Source organism: Meriones unguiculatus, chromosome 3, assembly GCF_030254825.1.
Source record: "Meriones unguiculatus strain TT.TT164.6M chromosome 3, Bangor_MerUng_6.1, whole genome shotgun sequence".
Lineage (NCBI taxonomy): Eukaryota > Metazoa > Chordata > Mammalia > Rodentia > Muridae > Meriones > Meriones unguiculatus.
This window is the reverse complement of record NC_083351.1, coordinates 51,859,427-51,884,116: the sequence shown is the minus strand read 5'-3', so window position 1 is coordinate 51,884,116 and position 24,690 is coordinate 51,859,427. Positions and strand designations below refer to the sequence as shown.

The following is a 24,690-nucleotide window of genomic DNA, read 5'->3' as shown; positions in this document are numbered from 1 at the left end:
GGAGGACAGACAGAAGGGAGGAAGGCAAGACTATGTCATGGCCATGCTGGTGAGTGAAGAAGACAGAAGCAGCAGAGGGTGGCAGGTCCTGTGCCACTCTCGAGATCTGAAGTCTAGAATCCATGCAGAGGCAGAAGGAGAGACCAAATGGCACAAACTTGTCCTCTGATATGTACCCACACACAATAGTGTATATTAATTGTACATTATTTATTATACATTATATCATTATAAATGATTAATTATATAATATTTATTGATTATAATATATATTAATTGATATTAACGTACTGATATTATATTACTAATACATGTCAATATAGTGTTAAAATATTAACACTGATATATTATTGATATATTATGTTAGTATATTAATACTTAATTATTATGTATTATATATTATATATAATCATAGATGTAATTTTTAAAAGGATGCTAAAGGGGGAAGAATGGAGGAGAGGGAGGCCATGAAGTAGCCAAGAAAGGATCCAAGTAGAAGCCAGTGCGGCTTGCCTGGGTGTGGCAGTGTGAGGAGATCCCATCAGGCTGTGTGTGGGTTTTGGTTACTGAGTCACACTGCACATTGACTTGGTTATTAAACCAACCAAAGCCTGGTGGAAACAGAGCTATTTTCTTCACACAGGAACGGATCCTAGGAATTCTGTCCTAGGAATGGTGATGTGAGATACTGACAAGCTCTGAGAGCTTACAGAGATTCACCTTCAGTCCCAGTGCAACATACAGCAGGAAATAGCACATTTCTTAGTTTGGTGTCTTTATTTTGTTCTATTTAACATTGTATCTACATGTCATTTTTTTTTCAGAAACTTATTAGAAGATTTAAATTAATACAATGACAACTAATGAAAGGTAAAAAGCACTAAAATAAAAATGAAAAAGAAGCTCTGTGTAAATAGTTGAACGTGTGGAAACAGATCATGACAGTATTTCAGCAGCATTCCAAACGAGAAGAAAATACATCTGGAAGTACATTTAAACAGGAATTCTAACAAAACAGAGTCAGGAATTTAAAATCTAAATCAATCAGTCTTGACTTTCGAAGTTTTAAGTAAAGCATAGACACCAGCTACTGGGTTTTAATCACTGAGTAATGTCATGTTGGAAGAAATTGCCTCTTCTCATGGGCCCCTTTCAGGCATCTTCCCACTTTCGCTTTCGCATAGACTCACACATATAGAAACATGGAAGCCAAGCTTCCCATGTAGGAAAGAACTGTCAGCGTTTGTTGGCTTGGCCTCGGTTGCCTCACGTAGTATAATATTTTCCAGTTCCATCCACCTTTCCTAGAAATTGTGTGATTTTGTTTGTCTTTGCAGCTGAATAGAACTATTGTATTCTATCTTCATTATCCGTTCATCTATTGATGGACAACTAAGCTGTTTCCTTTTCCTGGCTATTGTGAGCACAGCAGCAAAAAACGTGATGAGCAAGGACCTCTAGAGTAGGATATAGAATCCTTTGGGTATATGCCCAGAGCGGTACAGCTGTATCATATGATAGATCTATTTCTAGCTTTTTGAGGAACCTAAACACGGATATCCATAGTAGCTGCACCAGTTTGAACTCCCACGAGCAGTAAATGAGTGTTCCTCTTTCCCTGCACCCTCTCTAGCATTTGTTCTATTTTTTGTATAAATTCCTTATCTCATTAAATCCAATGGATTCATTCATATAAAGCAAGTCTCACCAGCACAGCCACACCAGGGGCGTGGTCTTTAAGACTGCATGACAGGTAAAGCCCACAGACAGAGTGACAGTACTGGAGGGACCTTTGCTGGCCTCCATTTTAACCCAAGGGGAAAGGGGAGAAAGACAACGCTTTTGCTGTCCATGGGTCCTAAGGCCTAAGCACTGCCATCAGGAGAATCTATGGGCCAGGCTCTTTTCATAGCCTGTGTGATGACTACCTTTACTTGTCAGCTTATCTATATCTGGAAATAACTAAAAGGCAAGTGCTCGGCCCTCCCAGAAGGGATTTTCTTGATCAGATTATCTGAAGTGGGAAGACCCGCCCTACGGTGGGCTGTACCTTTCCTTGGCAGCTATGAAGGAAGTGGAAGGAGAAAGGGTTTTAGCCTATCTTTTGGCTCCTAGCCTTCACTCTCCCAGACAGGTTCATCAACCGTGTTGCTGCTGTTGCTACATTCCTTTGTCCCATGTTACAACCTAGTTTTGAGCTTCTAATTAGGAGTGGAACCATCCAGGCCTTCAGCCAAGGGACTGCTGAGACAGGGACTAAACAAGTATGGGGTTCTGGGCCTTTCCACTGTGAGACAGTCATTGCTGGATGACTTAGACCATATCCTGTAAGCTGATCTAATAAATCCTCCTATAATAGATATTCCTTCTATCAGTTCTGTTCCTCTAGAGAAGCCTGACTAATGCAGAGTGCATCTCTAGATGCCAATTCAAGAAGCACAGTGGCCAAGTGAATTGGATTATCATTCCTCTTTCAGGAGAGAAAGATGAGTGTCCAGTATGAAGAAAGCAGCTGTCTTTGGCTTAGTGGCTCTTGGTGTATAGCACAGGATGTGTTTCGCTCTTCAAACTGATCAGCTCCTCCTTGAATATCACAGGCATGCCAGCCAGAGATAAGCATCAACCATATTTCCTGATTGTCTCCTAAGTGCCAGCTCTCTGCTGTTTGCCTCGCTCACCTTTGTCTACACAGCCTTTTAATTAAGCCTAACATTCTTTACAAAGGCAGTGCTATTGTTAGTACTCAGGATTGAAAGATGACCTTGCTCTGCTCCTCAGCAGCCTAAAGGCTTCACAGCAAGAACACGCCCTCTCATCCCGGCTGAGTATTCAAGGTGGATGACGTTACTGGATTGTAATCTTTTAAAGCTGTTTTGCTTGTTTGTTTTTGGTTTTGTTTTGTTTTTTTTTTTTAACATTGGCTGTTCTCTGTAGTGTAGGCTGACATTGACCTTTCAATCATCTTGCCTTTGTCTGTGGAATGTTGGACTTGGAGTGTATATTACCACGCTTGGGCCTGGGATTATGTCTCAGGAGTATGGGCTTACTTAGATTTATATCCCCCTGATTGCCTGGTTTAAAACTGTGCAGCCAACATTGGACTTCCAGCTAAGAAAGCAGATGACAAAAGCTTCCTTTGAGAAGACTACTATACACAACTGTCTAAGTGTATTCCCTTCAAAATAGACTGCAGAAGATGCTAATTAAACAGGATCCCTACTTCTGAACATTCTAGACACTAAAAGGCAAAAAAAGAGAGAAATAGGCAGAATTATAATTATTTGCAAGAATTGAAGTCAGGTGTGGAATTTCTGGGAGCCCATGGTCAGCCTGAAATACAGAGTGAGTCTCACAAAGACCAATCCCCCAAAGACATAATAACTATTATTATATTAGTTTTACAGAATTATTAGAAACAATAAAATTTGATGAGGAGCCACTGCTAGAAATCATTTTCTGTCATCCTCAGAGAACAGAACCTTGAGAGTCAACTTGCCCACTAGCAGCCAACGAAAAGGCATTTATTATTCTATGGAGCTCTGTGCCTGCCCCACAGTGAGCTCAGAAGAAAGGGAGAAATTTGGGAGCCTTGTGTCCAAGATTAAAAATGGAGGCCTAAAACCTATGCCTTTTATCCTTCTGCCTTCCAAAAAGCAATCAGATGATACAAACCAAAAACCCACTGCTACCAGAACCTTGGGTATCTAGCCAAATTTCTCACACTTAAAAATATTATACAGGTGGCTGGAGAGGTGGCTCAGAGGTTAAGAGCACTGGCTGCTCCTCCAAAGGTCCTGAGTTCAATTCCCAGCAACCACATGACAGCTCACAATCATCACAAGAAGGTGCCCTCTTCTGTCCTGCATGCATACATGCAGGCAGAACACTCTATACACAATAAATAAATCTTAAAACAACAACAACAAATATACAGGATGACATAAGGCCATTTTCACACAAGTGTATAATATACTTTGATCATATCCCCCATTACCCATTACTCTCTTTCACTGTGTGTGTGTGTGTGTGTGTGTGTGTGTGTGTGTGTGTACATGCCTATGTGCACATTAATGTGTGTATAGGTCAGAGGTCAACATCAAGCATCTTCTTCAATTGCTGCTTCATCTTATTTTTTGAGGCAGGGTCACTCTGAGCTTGAAGCTCATCAGTTTGGCTAGACTAACTAGTCAGAAATTCCCTGGGATCTTCCTGTCTCCACTTTTATAGTGCCAGGATCACACACACACACACCACATGTGACATTTGTACTCCGGTGCTGGGAATCAAACTTGTCATCTTGCGCAGCAACCACTTTACCTCCTTCCCTTGTGGGTTCTTCGTCTCTCTTGCATTCCTGCTTCTCCTACAACTACAAACAGATCAGTGGTAACATTTCAATAAGGAAAAGGCCTAAGAGTGTGTTTGGGGCAGCTATGACAGTAACTTCGAGAAGCACCTAGGGACACGGTAGCTGATTGATGTGGAAGGCTGATTTTGGAGCAATGATGCTCTGTGAGAAAAATGTGCCCGAAGCATCTGAGGTAGCTGAAAGGTCCAACGTGGGAATGTGGCTGGAAGAGGCAGGGTGATCACTTGACTCCATCTCAAAGATGATTACAACAAATTTTCCTGTGAGTTCAAAACATCTCACTCACAGCCTTCAGCACACGGATCTTTAGAAGTATGTTTGGATGTAAGAAGATTGTTTCCTAGCGAGTCCCCCTCCCCATTGCCATGGAAACGGTGCCCTGCTCATGTGTCAGGTGTGAGCTTGCACATGCAAACACAGAATGCTAATTGTTGTCAAGGAAGTGTCTGTTATGCTTTCTCCTTCTGGTGGCTCTTTATACTTCTAAAAATTATACATTTGAAGTTTAAAAAATCTGCTAATTCCTGTCATGCAGTTGTTATCTGTAGTCTCTTTTATTTAACTTTAGAAGTTACTGACTGGGGGCTTTTTTTTCCCCTGGAGACACAGTTTCTCTGTGTAGCACTGGCTGTCCAGGACCTGCTATGTAGTCCAAGCTGGCCTGCTTCTGCCTTCCTGAGTGCTGGGATTACAGGCGTGCACCATCTAGTTTGGCAAAATGTGTAGCCCAGGCTGGCCTCAAACTCGTGATTCTCCTGCCTCCATCTTCTTCAGCAAATCTTACCAGCATGTGCCACCACAGCCATCTGGGGACTTTTTTTCAGCATAGTCATTCTTGATGTGAAATCATCTGTTGTTCGTTCCCCTCAGTGATTCCAGTTTTTATCCCTTAAATGACTGGGTTGGAGATCTCACTACCTACAGCTCAACTTGAGAAGGAACCAAGGGCTAGGGATGTTAGCTCAGTGGTAGAGCACTTGCCAGCATGCATGGGCCTTGGATTCTATAGCCAGCACTGCCAAAGTAAGCAAATAAATAAATTCCACTTTAGATTCTATTTGATTTCTTTGGTAGACATAATGATGTAGTTTGTATACTTCATGTCCTTAAATATTCTTAATCTGAATTGTTATTTTAAACTGGAAAAGATGGCAGCTTCTTGGGAGAGTGTTGATGAATCACAAGCTCAGAAATCTATGTAAACTTGAAAGGAAACACATGAAGATAAATCACTTATTTAACAAGTAATTCTTGGGCACCTACTATCTGACTGTATAAATACCCTTGAGGACTGATTGTGTGTACCTGGGGAAGGTTGTGATCTCTGATAAGATGCTTTGGAGCCTAAGGGTGAGGAAGGCAGCTTTTAGGAGTTCACCACCATCAGCTGTGAGCTTTCCCTTCACTTGAATTGGAGTGTAGATGCTGTAAAACATGAACAACTTGGACCAGATGGTTTTCCTTCAGTTCCAAGATGGCTTGTATGCTATCACCAGGTTCAGGAGAAGTGGGTCATGGGACTGGGTAGCCTGAGTTAAGTACCACTGTACAGGAAGTGACTCAGCCACATCACTGGGTGTGGTCCAACACCCTGGCAGAATTTTCACCCCTGTATCATCAGCCTCTAGAAAATGACTTGGTACTCCAGGTCCATACCATGCCCACATCTGCCTTCTTTACTCTTTACTCTGCCTTCCTCACTCTTAGGCTATGACCAGACAACTTGACAGGTTAACTGATGCCAAATTTCCCATGAGCTGCATCTGTCAAGCTCAAGACAATTTGCTACTTATCCTGGGCTGGCCTTGAACTTCTGACTTTCTTGGTTCAGCTTTTCCACTAGTCGGTGTGTACCATTACACTCAGCTAATGTTTCAGGGTAACATTCTTAAACTGTCCAGTTACATTTTCAGAGCTACCAGCCGTCTACCTGTTTCCTATCACTGCCCTTCCTATGCTTTACTTCTGCCTCAAGAGCAATTCCTGGAACTCACCAGCTCAGGGCAGGCTCTGCCTTGGCTGGCAGCTGTGTTGCTGCTCCTGCCAGGCAGATGGTCTTAACCCCAGTCCTTCCCCTGAGTCCTCTGCTCCTTTCTGTCATTCAGGTCTTACCAGAAAGCACAAACATCTTGTGATTGTTTGCTGTCCCTCTCCCCCAGCAGATCACAAAACCATGAAAACATCATGCCCCAGTTCCCAGCATGCAGCAGGGGTTTAGGGAATTACTATTAAACTAATGAATGAATGTGCTGTCCTAACCCAAACACAAGAGTAAGAAACCCTCCCCCCGCCCAATCCCGGATGGTAGAGAGACTTTGTTTTATTGTTTTACTTTTTGAGACTGCTACTCCTATGTAGCTCAGGCTGACCCTATACTCGAGGCTGTCCTCCTGCCTCAGCTTCTGAAGTGCTGGGATTGCAAGTGTACATCACGTTGTCTAGCTAGGAAGGTAGGTTTTTGGTTTGGTTTGTTTTTTGTTTTTTTTTTTTTTTTTTAACAAGCAAAACTTCTCTTTTTGTGGCTACTTACAATGCTCATTTAGCTTTAAATTTTATTTTTAAGTACAATATACAAATACACGGCTTTCTTTTTGGAATTTTCATGCATACATATCATTATACTTTGTTCTCATTCCCTCCCTCGTTTCCTTCTCTCATTCCCCTCCTCATCCCCTGTCGCTGGTCCTTATTCTCACTCCACATGGTCCTCCCTCCTGCTCTTATGTTATATGTATTCCATTTCCCTTTCTTCCCTCCTCCAGGCCCCTAAAAGCATTCCCTCCTCTGTCATGCTCTTCTCTTTTCAACACACACACACACACACAGTCAGACACACAAATACACACACATAGGGAAACACATAGACACAGCACACACAGAGAAACACAACACACATACATGGATGCACACACACACAGTGCACATTCTAAAGAAAAATGTGACATTTGTCTTTCTGAATCTTTCTTGGTTCACTTTGTATTATAATCTTCAGATCCATCGATTTCCCCCCCCAGAAAGGCATGATTCAATTTCCTTTCTGGGTGAAAACTTCCATTGTGTATATGTGCCACATTTTCTTTATCCATGATTGGATGGACATGAATGCAAGTTTGTCTCTGTTCCATGGCTTTTGTTAGCAATACCTCAATAAACATGGATGTGCAAGTATCTCTGCGTTGTGTTGACTTAAGTGCTTTGAGTACATATCAAGGAAGGGTATAGCTGAGTCATATAGCAGTTCAATTTTAGTTTCATGTGACTTTTGCAGGACAGATGTCAGCAGCAGAAAACACTGGCAATCCCCAATGACTAACTTGACCTACAATTGTTTGATAGCAGTAGGACTTTGACACACTATGAATCTTTACATGAATTTAAGTAATTTTACTTTGCACATTGGTGACAGACCTTAGAAAATGAAGCCCAATAGCATAAACTTTAGGCTGAGATAATAAAATTTATACTCACTCCCAGCTTGTAATGGGAGAATTTTCTGTTTCATCTTTGGCAGAACAAAAAACCAGATTTTTTTTTTTTTTTTTTTTTTTTTTTTTTGCCAGTGTCATGGTCCGTTTCCTATGTCATAATAAAAACAATACAGGATTGGTTGTCCGTTATGAATAACAGTCTATTTATCTCACTGTTCTGGAAGTTGGAAAGTCCAAGAACATGACACCAGCCTCTGTCAGTATGAGATTGGGGGCCTTGTGCTGTATTATAACAAGGTGGATGGTATCATGGTGAGACAGATCCAGACACCAGCATGTTCCCCATTATGGCAAAATCACTCCCGTGACTGCCCCTTAAGAATCCTTGAATGAATCCATCCACTCATGAAGGCAGAGACCTCCTCATCCCATCATTTTCTGAAACCCTACCTTCCAGCACTGTCACCAACTGTGTTTCTAACCATTTCCAAATCACAGCTTCTGGGCAAGTCACTCTGCTACTCTGGGCCTCAGTTTCTCCCTCTGCAGGAAGATTTATTACCTTTGTCTGCTTCTTAGTAGACACTATGATTTAACTTTTTTTGACAGCACTAATAACCAAGTCCCTCACATACAAAAAAAAAAAAAAGTTGTGTCAGGAAATCCATTAATGAAACCATAATTTCTTGGATTTTGTAGCATTTACTATTTTATTAGCTATTAAAATTGGTTATATTCCCTAATTTCATATTTATAGCTTTAAAAAATTGTCCCAGTGTGAGCTTTTAAAAAAATAATTGTCTTAGAGATGACAGAATAATAGTATTAAGCACTTTTGTAGTCTGGATTGCTGCTGGGAGGTTTTGAGTGTCCCTGCTTATTCTGTTTGTCTTTCCTAGGGGAACACAGGTGCTGAGCAGATTACTCTCAAGTGTTTGTGCATTGGACCCAACTTTAAAATACACTTTCTATCCCAAATTCACCACTGTGCCAAAGTCCTGCCACATCTATTGCGAAATGGAAACTGTACTAGGCTCTATGTGTCTTGAGGAATTTGGCAAAGGATGTTGAAACTCGTGACTGCCACCATGCGAATTCACACCCTACCTGACCTCTGCTCACCAGAGGTTTGCAACACCTCTTGTAGGAGTCCCAGGTGTCTAGAGCAAGGCACTAACTTGTGTTCTGTGGCCAGTTACTTCTGGAGCAGTGGCTTCCGAGGGACTGAGTCTATCCTGCCCTATTCTGAGGCCAGTGAGAAGAATCAAGATAACTATGTCAAGCATGTCTCTGTGCAAAAGCATGTATCACTGTCCTCCTTTCCCATATTATTTTTGGTGTTCAAATTTTAACATCTCTACAGTGTGTTCGTGTATTAAATTCTAAATTCTGCTTGGAAACAGTGAGCTGAAGGACAGCCCTGCAGTTTCCAGGTCTTCTGTGACCTGCTTTTGTCAGTCAATAATTAACTGACTTTGGTTAGCAGAGATAATGCAAAGCTCTGGAAATTTACCTAGCTTTTAACAGTAGGATTCCAGCCTTGATTGAGGACGTATGTGCTGTATGCATAGGTAAATGTGTGGGGCTTCCATATCCACTGCTGCCTCAAGTACTCTTGAGAGCTGCGTGGTATGGGAAACGTCATAGTTGTTTAAAATAGCAGAAGTCAGACACTCGGAGAGCACACGTCACTGGATTAGGGTCAACCAGCTAAGGTTTGAACTAAGCCCAAAGCTCATGGACTTTTAACTGTATTAAACTGGTTCTCAAAACAAACCACAGAGAATGGATTTCAATATAGGGTACACTTTCTGCTGTCAGCAGAAAGCCATTTGAGGGTGAAATTTTATTTTTGTTGTTGTTGTTGTAAGATAGGGCCCTGCTTTGAATTTGTGATACTCCTGTCTCAGCCTCTGGAGGGCTAGAGTTCCAGTTACGTGTCACCATGCTCGGTGGGAGCTGGCTACTCCTGAAACTAGCAAAGAAACGCTGGAAGACTTCAGAGCTTGGGCTTTGCTTTAGGAGAGTCCTAAGATGAGTGAGACTTGTCCCCCCAGGGCCGTCTGCTGAGTCTGTAGAGTTGAAGGGGTGATAGGGACTAAGCTACAAGTCACATAGTGGCCCCCCCCCCCCAATATTTTGGTGTCATTTGTCACAGATTCTTTTGCCATTCTATAGGAATCGCCAATGGATGGGAAAGACAGAAACAAATGAATCACTTTTGTCCTTCAGGTCTGTACCTAGGCAGTGACCAGTGTACAGGGATGTGTGGGCCAGTGTTTATTCCTTTATGTCATCTCTGCTCTTCCCAAGACTGCATTTTACTGTGAAGGTGGCTAAGAAAAGCCAATGCCAGAATGTTCAAGACTTCAGTATTAAGACATGAATTCAAGAGGCTGGAGAGATGATCCAGAAGCTATCACTTGTTGCTCTTGCAGAGGACCTGGGTTCAGTTCCCAGCACCCACACAATGGCTCAGAACCATTCACAACTACAGTTTCAGGGGATCTGGTGGCTTCATGGGCACCAGATATACCATACACATGGTGTGCATTCAGACCAGCCAGCGGGCAAAACCCTCACACACATACAATAAATTAAGATGTCTTAAAAAAGAAATCGGTCCAAGAGAAGACCATGACTTTGGAGAATAATGAAAAATCTCCTAGGTTTCCTGTTTGCAGACTTTAGTCAAAACAAATAGGCACTGTAGCACGCCTGGTCAGATGACCTGAAGTCAGTGTTATAACAAATGATCTGAGATACTTGTGCAAGTAAAAGATTCATGGGGTGCACACTGAAAAAGAGTGTTCTAATTCGCGTTACACACAACTCCTAGCCCGGTGGAGGCTTTCCACTTACTGTTTTTTTTCTTTCGAGATGACAGAGGCAGCAGAATTTTGTGACCCTATATGCCAAGAGGGACCAACTGCACAACCTCCAAATAGCTATTTCTTTTCATGGATGTTTTAATATAAAATGGGCCAGAGAGAAAAATCCTCAGCTGTGGAGGGTCCTGGACAGAGCCAAGGGAAGGGTGATAATCAAAGAATCCTCAAGATACCCCTCCCTCCTGCCCTGCTGTCCTTGCAAATGTTCTCTACGGGCACGGAATAGGCTGCACTTTGTCATCGTGCAAGTCATGCATCTGGGCGCAGTAGTTTCAGATGGTTCTATTTTTACTGACTCTATAAGTCAGCACATCTCTCAAATGCTACCTGAAAATGGCTCCATGCTGGCTGGCAGCCAGGCTTCTCTAAGGGAAGGCACATCGTGCATGGGTGGAGCTGTCTACGGCTTCCTTTGGACAGGGAGAGATTCTGGCCTGACCACCCCATTGCTAAATACACTGACCATCATTCCTGACATGACCAGAGCTGCCTGGGTGATCTTGCCATGGGAAAACATGAAGAGCAAAAGGTATAAGGACGCTTTGTAGCTGAAGTAAGGCAGCAGTGGGAAGAACAGGGACTACAGTAAAAAATGTTACTATGGTGTCTCCAGGGGAGTAGAGGAAATCCAACTAAGGATGATCAGGTAAACGTCTGTAGGAGAATCACATCTGAAGGATGGTCTGTGCCCCTTGAGCCCTGAGCTGGAGGCATGGCATGATCTCAGGAATGATCGTCTGGTGTCGATTGCTGATGTCTGCCAACTGCTTAGGATGGGTGCATCCAGGAATGTGTGTGTGTGGTGTGTGCGTCAGGCCTGCTCTTGTTGACACGAGGCCATCTTTTAAGCTCTCAACATTTACTGATCTTTCCTTTGAAAAATACAACCAGCCTTCTCCTTCTTCCTTGTGAACACACACAGCTATCTGCATGCTGCTCAGGTTAGAGACTTACAGTAGTTTAGGCAAAAAAAAAAAAAAAAAAAAAAAAAACATCTTTCCAGGGTATCTGGGCTAATGAGCAGTAATTCCGCTTAACCTATACATGGAAATCCGTACAAATTGGCTTTCTCTTTTCCTTTGCAACAGATGTTCAACAGATCAGGCGCTCCCCTGCCTCAGAACCAACTGCTGCTTTCAGATCCCACAGAGTGGATCATGGCTGGGGCAGAATCCATGACATCTGCCACTCGGCTTCTCACAGAAGGCACAGTAGGTGGGAACGAATTATGACTGTAACCACCAGCACCTTTTGTCACAATGGAGGCTCCAGAGACTCTTCCACCCCAATGGAGTTGCTGTTCCCAGACATTCCCTCCTGAGGGAAACATGGTACAGATAGGCCATTCACCCACTCCATTTTTGCACTGCCTGGCTCTTTGTCATTTTTATAAAATAAACGTTTTCCTTAAATATTAAAAGTCGTGTGTTCAGAGCGCTTCCCTCTTAGCGTGCTTGGGCTGCTCTGATGAAGTGTCCTAGATGGAGTAGGTTTAACCACAGGTATTTTCTCCTCAGTTCTGGAAGGTAAGGCCAAGCTCAGAGCACCTGCTGGTGTGTTCCAGTGAAGGGCAGCTTCCTGGTCTGAAGACAGTCACCTTGCAGTGACCTCGTGGTGGAGGAGTTATTGCTCCTTGCTCTCCTTAACAAGGACACTAGCCCCACCAAGAGCCCTGCCTCCCTTGTGACCTATTCTAAATTGGCCAACTGCACAGACACCCACCTCCACAGTCTCACAATGGGGCTTATAGCATCAGCAGACTCATTCCATAGCATCCTCTCTGTTAAGGTGCTCTGTTTAGGACATCATCTTGCCACTTACCTCAAGATCCTCCTGTCTCAGCCACTCAAGACCCTCCTGTCTCAGCTACCCAAGATCTGGGGTTATAGGTCTGAGCCATCATACTTACAGCTAAGCTTCCTAATGCTAAAGATCTTCATGTGCCTTTTCATCTAAGTTTGTGCTCAGAGGAGGCCAATGGTACCAGGAGAAAAGAGCCTTCAAAACCATGAGATTTAAAACAGACATGGAGACACATACTAATAATCTCAGCATTTGGAAGGCAGAGGCAGGGCCCCCTAAAGCTTGAGGTCAGCCTGGGCAACATAGTGAGATTATCTCAAAAGATTTTTAAGATTTGGAAAGACAATGCTCCTTTTTCCAGTTTCTAAGAGAGCAGTGGGTGGCTGGGTCACTATTACTAATAGCGGAGAAATGCCTCTGTGAACTGTGTGGGTGAACACAGGACCCAGCAATGGGGAGGAGGTCGGCTTGCACCATTTAGGCTGTTTCCTAATAAACAAAGATGGGTAGTTCTGCTTGTTGAGTTGTTGATGCCATGTGGACACCAGGGACAGATGTGGATTTCAATTCATGGTTTTCCTACTTAGGAGCAGTGTGACTTTGGGCTAGTTATTTGATCTCTCTAAGCCTCAGATTTGTCACTCCTGAAGAATGAGTAGTAATTATTCCTTCTTTATGATACTCACTGAGCAAGACAACCCAGGAGAATGCATCCAAAGTAGTTCAGGAATATGTCTAGATTGTGGTAAGTGCTATTACTGATTAATAACACATGACAAGGGTACAGCACTAAGAAACAGGGTCCCTCTTGCATTTGCCAATGTCAGCTAACAATTACAGCAATGGCTGCACAGCGGTCAACGCTTTATGATGCCAACAAGCCCTTGACACGCATTAATCTGTAACCACATGTGGGGGTGCTCCTGTCCACCTACGGTAGCATCAACCCTAAGTCAGTTATAACTGAGGAAACAGCATCACACAAAGATTAAGCAATTTGCCCAGAATCACAAAGCAAATCACCAGCAGGGCCTGGAGTGTCGTGGGAATCTGCAGTGCAGTGCAAGTCTGCAGAGCAGTGTGAATCTGCAGAGCAGTGTGAATCTGCAGAGCTGATATGTTGAACCGTGATGATACTGGGACCTCAGGTGGAAATGGCGGGTGATCCCAGTGATTGAGTAGGATCCCCCTATGTTTGAGTACCTTTGTATGTCCTTGGTTTGAAGTCTATACTTGCACTGCACACTAAAAGCACAGTCCTACAGGACATACGGTATATACAGAGGCACACGTGAGGCAGCCTGGGCTACATGGAGAGACCACCCCCAGAAAAAAAAAAAAAAACTCACAGAGGCCTATACTTATTTTCACACATTTACTCAATTCTCTCATATGGTACAAAATTAAAAAATGAAGGCAGCATTATCTCAAGTTGCTTCTTATTCCATCATTCAACCATCTAGCTCACTCCAAGCTCTGTCTCCAAGCAGACCCTGAAGACTGGAGTAGAACTGCCAACTGCATGGTTGGGTGTTACAAAGGGCCTCTTTGCGAAGGCTGGAAGACACTGATTCTTGGTATAGCTAATAGTTACCTAGCTACTAAGCTAACTAGACAGAGACTTTGTTGGCCAAACATGAACAAGAATACATGGTTTACAGAATGTTTTTAAAGGGCAGCAATTAATAAGCAACAAATAGCAATAGTTACAAACCTAGGGAAGGATGATCATTTAATTTCCATAGTTACCACTTTGTAGTCAGCTTGCTGTATCCATGGATTTTGCATACATGGGGTCAACAAATGTAGAGAAAAAATTAAAATTTTTACGAATCACATTAACAAATTTAATGATATTTTTATTGAGGGGAGGGAGGGGAAGAGCACATGATGTCACAGTGAGTAAACCAGTGGAGGTTAAAGACCAATTTGCAGGAGTTGGTCCTCTGCTTTCACCATGTGGGTCACAGGAGTGAGACTTGGACCTTCAGACTTGGTGAGGAATTCCTTTACCCACTGAGTTATCTGGCTAGTCTCTGACCTGTTTTGGGGTTTTTATTTTTTGGTGTTTTTTGTTTGTTTGTTTTAATTGTATCTATGTTTAACATGCACAGATTTTTTTTTTCTTGTCCCTGCTCCCTAAACAATACAGTTTAGCAACGGTTTACACAGCATTTGCATTGTGCTAGGAATCATAAACAATCTAAAGCAACAGTTGCAGCTCGGCGGTGGAGCTCCTTCTTTGCATACATGAGGACTTGGGTTCAGTGTCTAGCAGTACATAGAATACACACATAGAAACAAAATAAATATGAATGGGCAGTGTGGGCCATATACAAATATTATGCAATTTGTTACTGCGATTAAATATCCTTAAAGTAAACACCAATTGGGGAGGCAGGCATTAGTTGAAGGGTTCAGATTTTATTCAAGAATATAGAAGGGTTACTTAGGGGATTCATGGCACAAAAGGATTTTATAGGACAAAATGAGACAGAGTGACAGAAAAACTCAGAGACAGGCAAGACTTCAGTCATGGCAGCATATCTTTTCTTCTTCAGTGGGAACATCACCATGGAAATGGACTTTGATCTCCTGCAACTGGTTAAGTAAAACCTGATGGAGGGCTTCTCCATACCAGAGTGGGTTAAGGCAGAGTGATGGCAAAGGGCAAAGGAAGGAAAGGGCAGTTCAAAAGTGCCCCAACAATAATTTTATAAAAGGCAACTACACATGGACTTTGGAATCTGAAGGCAATCCCAGAACCGACTCCCCAAGGGACAACTTGATGTAATTTTAGATATCTATGTTTTAGCCAAAAATCATAAGGCATTAAAAGAAAAAAAAAATGGGAAATATCTCAGCCCGTAAAATACTTGCCTTACAAGCAAAAGGACCTTAGTTTGTTTGAGTCCCCAGACCCACAACAAAACAAACAAAAATAAAAACTGAGTATAACAGTGCGCACGTATGTCGGAGCTGCGACAGTAAGGAACAATGTCCATCAGCCAGTTTAGCCAATCAACGAGCTGCAGGTTCCGTGAGAGTCTCTGTCTCAAAGCGTATGGTGAAAAGCAATTGAGGAAGACCCTTGATGTAGACTTCTAGCCTCCACAAATGCATGCATACAGAAAGGGAGGGAGGGAGGGCCCAGGGAGGGAGGAAGGAGGGGGTTATGGCAGGTAGAGGAGGAGGCAGCAGTTGATGAAGAAGTGTGAAAAAGTCGAGAACTTAGGATGTTCTTCATATGTACCAATAATAAATGTGACTAGATAGATAGCCATTCCACGGCTCAGTCAGGCCGATATACACCTTAAAAAATATTCAGCCAGCCCTGGCAGTGCAGTTCCCAGCCGCTCACGAAACTGGGGCAGGAAGATCACAAGATCAAGATTGATCAAGGTTGGTCACTGGGCTGCAGAGAAAGTTCAAGATAAGCCTAGGCAACTTAAATGAAGCTGGTGCGGAAGCCAGAGAGGCCTTAGGGCCTCAGGTCCTTGCTTATGGTAGGAAAATGTTCTTCTACAGTTTTATTAAAAATATTTCCTGTGCCACTGACCTGGGTTTCTTCTTTTTCCTCTATCCCTATTTTCCAACATTTGTCTTTCCAGCTGGGCACGGTGGTGCACGCCTTTAATCCTAGCACGTAGGGAGACAGAGGCAGGTAAACAGTGGTGAATCTGAGGCCAGCCTGGTCTATAAAGTGAGTCTAGGACAGCTAAACAGCCAAGGCTATACAGAGAAATGATGTCTTGAAAAATCAACCAACCAACCAACCAAAAAAAAAAAAAAAAAACACCCACCACCACCAACAAAAAGATTTGGTCTTTTCATGGTGTCCAAGATTTTCTGAATGTTTTATGCCTTTATTTGTTTATTTTTAGATTTAACGTATCTTGGCTGAGGTATCTATTTCTTCTACTTTGTCTTCATCACCTCAACTTCTCTCTTTCATGTCCTGTAATTGATGAGGTTTTTGTTTGACTTCCCAAATCTTTCACTTCCAGCTTAATTTCAGTTTGGGTTTTCTTTAGTGATTTTGTTTTTTGTTAAATTCTACTTTCATGTCTTAATTTGTTTTTTTAATTATTTTATTCAATTGCTTTTTTTATATTTCAATCTTCATTAAGAAATTTATTCATGTTTACTTCCAGCTCTTTGAATATATTTACAATTGCTGTTTTGAAGTCCTTATCTTGTGCATCAACTATATTTCATTTTTCAGGCCTATTGTAGCAGGCTTCATGGGCTGTGGTAGAGGCAGATTGTCTAGGCTCTTCATGTTTGTGTGTTTGCATCGGATCTAGGCATCTGTCATTACAGTGATTGAAATATTTGTAGGTGTCGATATCTAATCTTGCCTTTGCTGGGTTGGTGTTCCATTTTTTTGGCTGCTTTTGCTCTCTTGGGATCTTGGGCAAGTGTGAAAACTGTGGCATTCCTGGTAAAGAATGCCTCTGCAGGCTGGCCGGGTGGCAGAGAGGAATAGAGAAGGGCTGGGGAGAAAAGTGTATTAAGGGCTGTGGGAAAGAGCTAGGGGAATATGGTCCACATCAAGAGGCAGGGTCCTGAGGCAGTAGAGATTTGGTTGTGGGATGGGCACCTGCAAGTAGGCTGCAGTAGGATAAAGAATATTTCTGGAGAGACAGGGATGACAGGGTTAGGGTAAGCCTGTGTCTGTACCAAAGTGGAGTCTCAAGTGAATGGAGTTGGGGTGGGAGGAAAGGTCCTGCCAGCCGTGAGAGTAGAAGTTGTAACAGAGGAAGAATAGAGAAGATCACCTGTCTGAGTCCCAGCCTAGTGTGGCCACTGGGATTCCCTGGTTAAAGTGTTCCTCATTATTGCCACCAGCTGACAGAACGGAATGGGGATGGGCTACAAGGGAAGTCTGGGAGGCTTCATGGGAAACAGTTAAGCTGGGTCTGCACCAGGAAGCAGGGTCCCCAGGGTATAAAATCTATTTGTTTTTCCCCACAACAGGGTCTCACTATGTAGTCCTGGCTTTCTTGGAGCTCACTTTGTAGACCAGACAAACTCACAGAGGTCCACCTGCCTCTGCCTCCTGAGTGTTGAGATTAAAGGTCTGTGCCACTATGCCTGGCTGTGTAAAATTCTTTTAGTTGATCTTTCAGAATTTATAGTAGCTATAATCATAAGAAATACAGCTTCCAACATTAACGTACAAAAATCATTATGTGTTTGTGGTAGTTTGAATGATGATGGCTCCCTTAGGCGCATTTATTTGAATTCTTGGTCCTCACCTAGTGAAACTGTTTAGGAAGGATTTGGAGGTATGACCCTGTTGCAAGAGGGATTTTACTGTCGGCCAGCTTGCTTTGAGGTTTTTGAAAGATTTATTCCTGTTTGTGGATCAGACTGCTCTCAAACTCCCCACCATGATGGTGATGGACTGCTATCCCTCCACAACTGAAATAAACCCTTCCCTCTATCAGTTGTTTTTATGGTGTTTTATCACAGAAACCGGAAAGTAACTAATACAATATTTGAGTGTCTTAACTGGAACACTGTTGGGTTATATGGGAAAGCAGGTCAAGACATTCAGATTTAGGGCTTGAAAACACTCAGTCTAATCGCTTTGTACTGGCTCAGTAATCACGACTGTGAAAAGCACCTTAAGTTTGGCTCTCAGAACTGAAAAAGTGAGACCCGGGAGACTTAGGGCAGATTCTGATACCTTTTCTTTAGTTTTCTGACTGCATGTTCACACAGGAAAAAAAGCAAACAGCATGAGCAAAATGAAGTGGGGAAACCTTGCATCCCCATTAGGCTTTGGAGACTCCCTCCGCTACCTATTGCTGGGACCCTCTGAAAAGATCTTAATTGCCATCGCTCACTCATTCCTATGCTGCAGGCTGTCTTACCTCTCCCACTTGGGGAGCGACAGATGGTCTCCTCCGCCTGGTTTAGCTGCTTGCCAGTATTCATCGTTCTGTACCCTTCGGCTACTTTCGGCAGTTGAATGAGTGAACTGATCTTCATTCCTGAAATGTTCTTTTGCTACTGCCTTCTAGGATATACTCCGTCTTCATGTTCCTCCTATAATGCGGACTGCGCTTAACCCTTCCTTGACTCCTCCCAAGCAGCTACTTTGAACTTTTGGAAGTCCTTCTTGGCTCTTGGACTTCCCCTCTTTCCCAGTGGCGATCCCTGCACCGTCTACCTAGCAGCACGCTAGCCTAACGTCCCCTTGGGAGCGGCACGCCTCTAATTCTGACCTCCCCGTGCTGAGTGTCAGGCTTTGGGTTATAACTGCCTACTCACACCAGCATGGATGTTCAGCAGTAACTCTGACCGAATATGCCCCCACAAGAGTCATTTCCCCTCTTTCCTTTCCAAGTCTTCACCCTTAGCCTGGAGATACTGAGTCATCATTAGTTGTCTGTGGTGGTTTGAATGATAATGGCCCCGCAGGCTCTTATTTGAATGCTTGGTCTCTGCTTGGTGGAACTGTTTGGGAAGTATTAAGAGGCATGGCCTTGTTGGAGGAGGCATGTCACTGGGTATGGGCTTTGAGGTTTCAAAAGACCAAAGTAACCCCAGTTAGCTTCTCCCTCTCTCTCTCCCCCTCTCTCTTTATATCTCTACCCCCCTCCTTCCTTTCCTCCTTCTGCTGCTTCTCCTCCTCCTCATGCTTCTGGATCAGATGTGAGCTCTCAGCTACTGCTCTGGAGCTATGCCTGCTGTCAGGCTCCCCGCCATGATGCTCATGGACTCACCTTCTAAAATTGTAAGACCACCCCTCCCCCAATATACTCTTCTGTAGGTCAGAGCAACAGAAAAGTAACTAAGAAGCTCTCCCTCCGCAGTCTGCCTCCATGTTCAATCTACCCTGCCTTTGACAGAACCACTTCTGCACTTTCTTCTCCATCGCCCACCTTCTTAGCTACCTCTGGGACCGTGGGCACCCCCACCCCCTTTCTCACTGAAATGCTGCTAGAACCCTTCTGTTTAGACATAGATCTGTTCAGGGTTTGCATTTAGAAGTTTCTAGAAACCTAAGGTCCCTTCTGGCCATAGAATGTTGTATTTTTCTGCTAGGTGGTTTATTCCAGCAGGCCTCCAGGCTTTCTGCCATTCTTCAAAGTGGCCTTCATAAATGATGAAATATGTGGTTGTGCTGGTTGCTTTGGAAACTTGAAACAAACCTGGACATATCTGGAGAAGAACTTCAGATAAGGACTCCCCCCCCCCCCCGTTAGATTGCTTGTAGGCAAGTCTATGGGGGTACTTTCTTAATTAAGTAGCAACTGATGGGCTAGGGTCCAGCCCACTGTAGGCAGTGCCATCCCTGGGCACCTGGTCCTGCATGGTATAAAAAATTAGTCCGAGGCTAGAGAGATGGCTCAGTGGTTAAGAGCACTGTCTGCTCTTCCAAAGGACCTGGGTTCAATTCCCAGCACCGACATGGCAGCTCACAACTGTCTGTACCCCCAATTCCAAGGAATCTGACACCTTCACACTAATGCACATAAAATAAAATTAAATAAATTATTTTTAAAAAATTAGTCTGAGCAAGCCACAAGAGGCAAGCCAGTAGCCAGTAAGCAACATTTCTCCATGGTTTCTGCCTTAGTTCTTGCTTCAGGATTCCTGCCTTGAGTTCTTTCCCTGACTCCTTTCAGAGACGGAGTGTGACCTGACAAAGCTGACATCAGTTTTTCCTTCCTAAGTTGCTTTTGGTCATGCTCTTTATCACAACAATAGAAACCTAGGATAGTGGTCATGGCTGTCAGGGTAAAATCCAAAGATTTTCTTGTCTTAGAGTCTGGTCTCAGGGTGATTACAGTCCCATCTTCCTCCACTCTGCTACCTGCTATTCCCATGCCTTCATTGTCCATGCTGTCCTCTCATCCTAAAGGCTTTCTGCCATTTCCCATGTGTGTAATCCATACTCTTCAGTGTGAAGCCCAACATTCTCTCTTCTGTGAAATGGCATATCCTCACCATCTGCAAGGAGGAACCACACACACACACACACACACACACACACACACACATACACACTGCTCCTGGAGCAATTTGTCTAGACCTCTGTCACATCTCCCAGTGTGACTGTGGTGTAACCCCTGGCATTCTGCATGTCCAACCCCTGCCATTCTGCATGTCCTCAAAGTATCAAAGCAGGAAGTCAAGAGTATTTTCAGCTGGCTGATTAGAATTAAAAGCTTTTATCCCTCATGTGGGATTTGCTCGAGAGAAAAATCTAACATGTCAGAGCCAAATCCATTTCTTCTTCATCTGTGGATTAATAAGGAGAATCATTGGTGCTGCCCAAACCTGCCTATGTGAACTCAGTGTAGCAATAAAAACAAGCCCCACCGTTGAAAGAAAGAGTGTGCTGAAATAAGAGTGAGATGCATATTCTATCCCCGGCCATCCATTTTCACAGCCCGGGGCCTGTGTGGAGTGAAGGAAACAGAGGATTCTGGGATCTGACAGATGGCTAAATACAGCTGTTGTTTGGTTGCTTGCTTCCTTCCCTTGTTCCTCTCGAGTGTGTCAGCTGCGTGGTGTACAAGCACTATTGCCTGGGTGATGGCAAACAATGGCCATGTCATGAGTACTCAGTGCAGTAGCACTGTCCACGCCGGGGTTCCCAGAGGCAGCCTGACACCCAGCTCTGCTTGAGGAGTCAAGGCACATTGTTTGGAGGACACCATGCTGGGTGGCAGATTAAAGAACGAAAAGGCACCCCTGGACCTGTCCAGAATGCTGCTGAGTCATGATGGTGAAAGAAGAGATCTAAATTCGTTAAATATGTTTGGTAGGGTCATTATGGTGGTGAAACCTGTGGTCACAGCACGCAGGAGGTTGAAGCAGGAGGATCACAAACTAGAGACTAGCTTTGGCCACAAAGTGAGACGCATAGCAAAAACTCATAGAGTTTTGCCCTGTAAGGTATTATAGAGACCATCTCATGAGATTATGAAGGGTTGGGAAGGTAGCCCAGGGGCAAAATGTTTGCCTAACATGGTGAAGCCCACAGCAAGCCCTCCCACCCACAGATGTCATGACTGATGATCTTCTAACATTTGCAGACTCTAGCTCACATTAAGAGAAATATGCTATGTCTCAAAATAGATTGTTAAGACACAATACCCTCACCAAATGGAAAACACTTTTATACTGTCTAGTATTTCAAAACTATTCTTTTTTTGTTAATATATATACACATATATACGTACACACATAGACATACATACATATATACCTATAAGAGAGCCATATATATGTGTGTGTATACACACACACACACACACACACACACACACACACACTAGTCATTCACGACTTGATGGTTTTCTGACTCACTAATGGGGGTTTAACCTTTAGTTTGAAAGAATTTGACCTCTTCCTTTTGATTTCTTTTTCCCCCTTAAGGAAGAAGTGGTCCAGAATAATGAGAAAACTCACTCGGCCTAGAAGATCAAAGAGACATTTGCGTTCTAGTGTGAAGGATGGGCTTTAGACATAAAGAATCCTTATGCCAGGTCTGGTGATTTCTACGTATAATCCCAACACTTGGGAAGCTGAGGTAGAACGAGTGCCATGAGAATGAGGCCGTCCGAGGCTACCAAGCAGGACTCTGTCTCAACATACAGATGCGTTGATCGTTGGGTATTTTAGGACTCCCTTCCCCCAAAGTGCCTCTGTTTAGGAAGGTACAGACAGCCCTGGAGGGAAGGCAAGATGGTGAACTAATAAAGAGGGATGCAGGTCTTTTCTAGCTCTCCCAAGACACACTGGATGTTTGGGTACTTCTGAGTAAAAATTCTCAGCTTACCTTGGCTTGGGTGATGCCTGTGGGGAGGAAAGGGCTTGTTAGAACTGTGTAGGGTCTTGGTCTGACCTGATACATGTAACTCTAAGCTGTTCTGCCAAGCACCTCTCCCTTTGGGAGCTACAGTTGCAGGCAACAAGTTGCATAAGGCTCTGGGGCTCTGACTGATGGGGTGCAGCCCAACACTGTGGTGTGATGCAGCGAAAGAAAGCAAAGGCAGGGAATGTCGGCTTCCTGAGTAACAAATTAAAAAATGGTTTAGAAATCAATATTAGATAGTCATTTTTTTCTTTGTCCCAAGTTAGGAAATACCTGAAAGAGGAGGAAGAGAAAAAGGTGGTGATGCTAAATTACCAGCACCCCTACCCAAACTATTGCTGATCATGAAAAATAGAAAAGATGTCATCTTGGATGAAAGATAATTTCAAACATTTTCTACGTCTAGCTTTTCATATGCCACAAAAACCAGATCGTCCTCATTTCCCAGCGAACATACTTCATTACATACGTGCCGGTGTATAAACCAGTCCCTGGGATTAATGTGCAGATAGATATAAACTTCTTTCTGAGGTTACTCACCCTCAAATGAGGAAATCTGGATGTTTTATGCTTCACTCAACGTGAAGGATAATTACTTTAAGTCATTTAAAAAAAACCATTAAGTGGTTTAGAAAACCATATACAAGCCATTAGCCAGATTACACTAAATATGTAAAAGAAGACAGCTCCTATTATCTAGTTTATCAAGCAGTTGTCACTTGTCGACTAATTACTACCATTCTGGAACTGGCCATGGAAGACAGTGGACACTTGTTTCCTTTTTCTCTTCTGCAGGAGGACACTAGAGGCAGGGGCCTGGCTTCTCCAACCCCTTTATTCCTCTGAAGCACCTGTGTGTCAAGCTATGCAGTGTATGCATGGTAGGGCTTCATGTTTTTAGTTAGTTAGTTTTGGGATGGGGTATGTGTGGGGCTCTCTGTTGTCAGCGCTGATCTTGAACTCCGAAATCAAGCAATCGTTTTGTCTTAGCCCCATTGGTAGCTGGGATCACAGGTGCACCCTCCGCTTCCAGCTTCTATTTTATCTTGCAAGGACTCTATCCTAAGTTTCTTTGTGAACTCCAAAAAACACTCTTGCCACTGAAATGCACAAGTTATTATCAGAAAAAATATATATACTTGCGTTTAGCACAGTGTCAAGCAGAATCTTAATTGTAGCTGTTATTCTCATAGCCACTGGTCTTATCTACCAATCATTGTTAGTTGAGGGGTGAGAGATTTGGAGAAACAGGAAGCTGCACCAGTTACAGTGTATTTGAGAAACCAGATAGCTGCCTATCTAAACATTTGGTTGCAACCTTTCACTAAAACAATTCCAGATGTCTCCTCAAGCCTTCTTGGAATTTCAGTGTGCCACCATTACAATTTATTGTTAACTATAAGAAACCAAAATCAAGATGATCTTTTCCAGATCCCACCATTTACCTGCAAATTTCATGATTTCCTTGTTTTTTATTGCTGAGTAATATTCCATTGTGTAGATATACCACAATTTCTGTATCCATTCCACAACTGAGGGGCATCTGGGCTGTTTCCAGCTTCTGGCTATTACAAATAAGGCTGCTACAAACATGGTTGAGCAAATGTCCTTATTGTGTACTTGAGCCTCTTTTGGGTATATGCCTAGGAGTGGTATAGCTAGATCTTGAGGAAGCGCTATCCCAGAAGCAGAAAGATGCACATGGTATATACTCACTCATATAAACATATAATATAGGATAAACCTACTAAAATCTGTACACCTAAAGAAACTAATCAAGAGGGAGGACTCTTGCTAAAATGCTCAATTCCTATCCAGAAAGGCAAAGAGGATGGACATCAGAAGAAGGAAAAAAGAGGGAACAAGTCAGGAGCCTGACACAAAGGACCTCTGAAAGGCTCTGCCCTGCAGACTATCAGTGCAGATGCTGAGACTTATGGGCAACCTTTGGGCAGAGTGCAGGGAATCTTAGGAAAGAAATGGGAAACAGTAAGATCTGTAGAGGACAGGAACTCCACAAGGAGAGCAACAGAACCAAAAAATCTGCCCTCAGGGGTCTTTTCTGAGACTGCTACTCCAACCAAGACTATGCATGGAGATAACCCAAGACCCCTGCACAGATGTAGCCCATGGCAGTTTAGTATCCAAGTGGGTTCCATTGTAATAGGAACAGGGACTGCCTCTGACATGAACTGATTGGCTTGCTCTTTAATTACCTCCCCCTGAGGGGGAAGCAACATTACCAGGCCACAGAAGAAGACAATGCAGCCACTCCTGATGAGACCTAATTGACTAGGATCAGAAGGAAGGAAAAGAAGACCTCCCCTATCAGTGGACTTGGAGAGGGGCATGCATACA

The 24,690-nt window shown here is 43.3% G+C and overlaps 1 long non-coding RNA gene across 2 annotated transcripts in view; it reads left to right on the top strand.

Annotated features, from left to right (window-relative positions):
• Positions 1-12,054, top strand: part of LOC132653061 (uncharacterized) — a 54,369-nt gene extending 42,315 nt beyond the window's left edge. For both annotated transcript variants that reach the window (XR_009590715.1, XR_009590714.1), the window contains exon 7: positions 11,777-12,054. This is a non-coding gene — a long non-coding RNA (uncharacterized LOC132653061). The remainder of the gene's footprint in view (positions 1-11,776) is intronic.
• Positions 12,055-24,690: the final 12,636 nt, after the last annotated feature.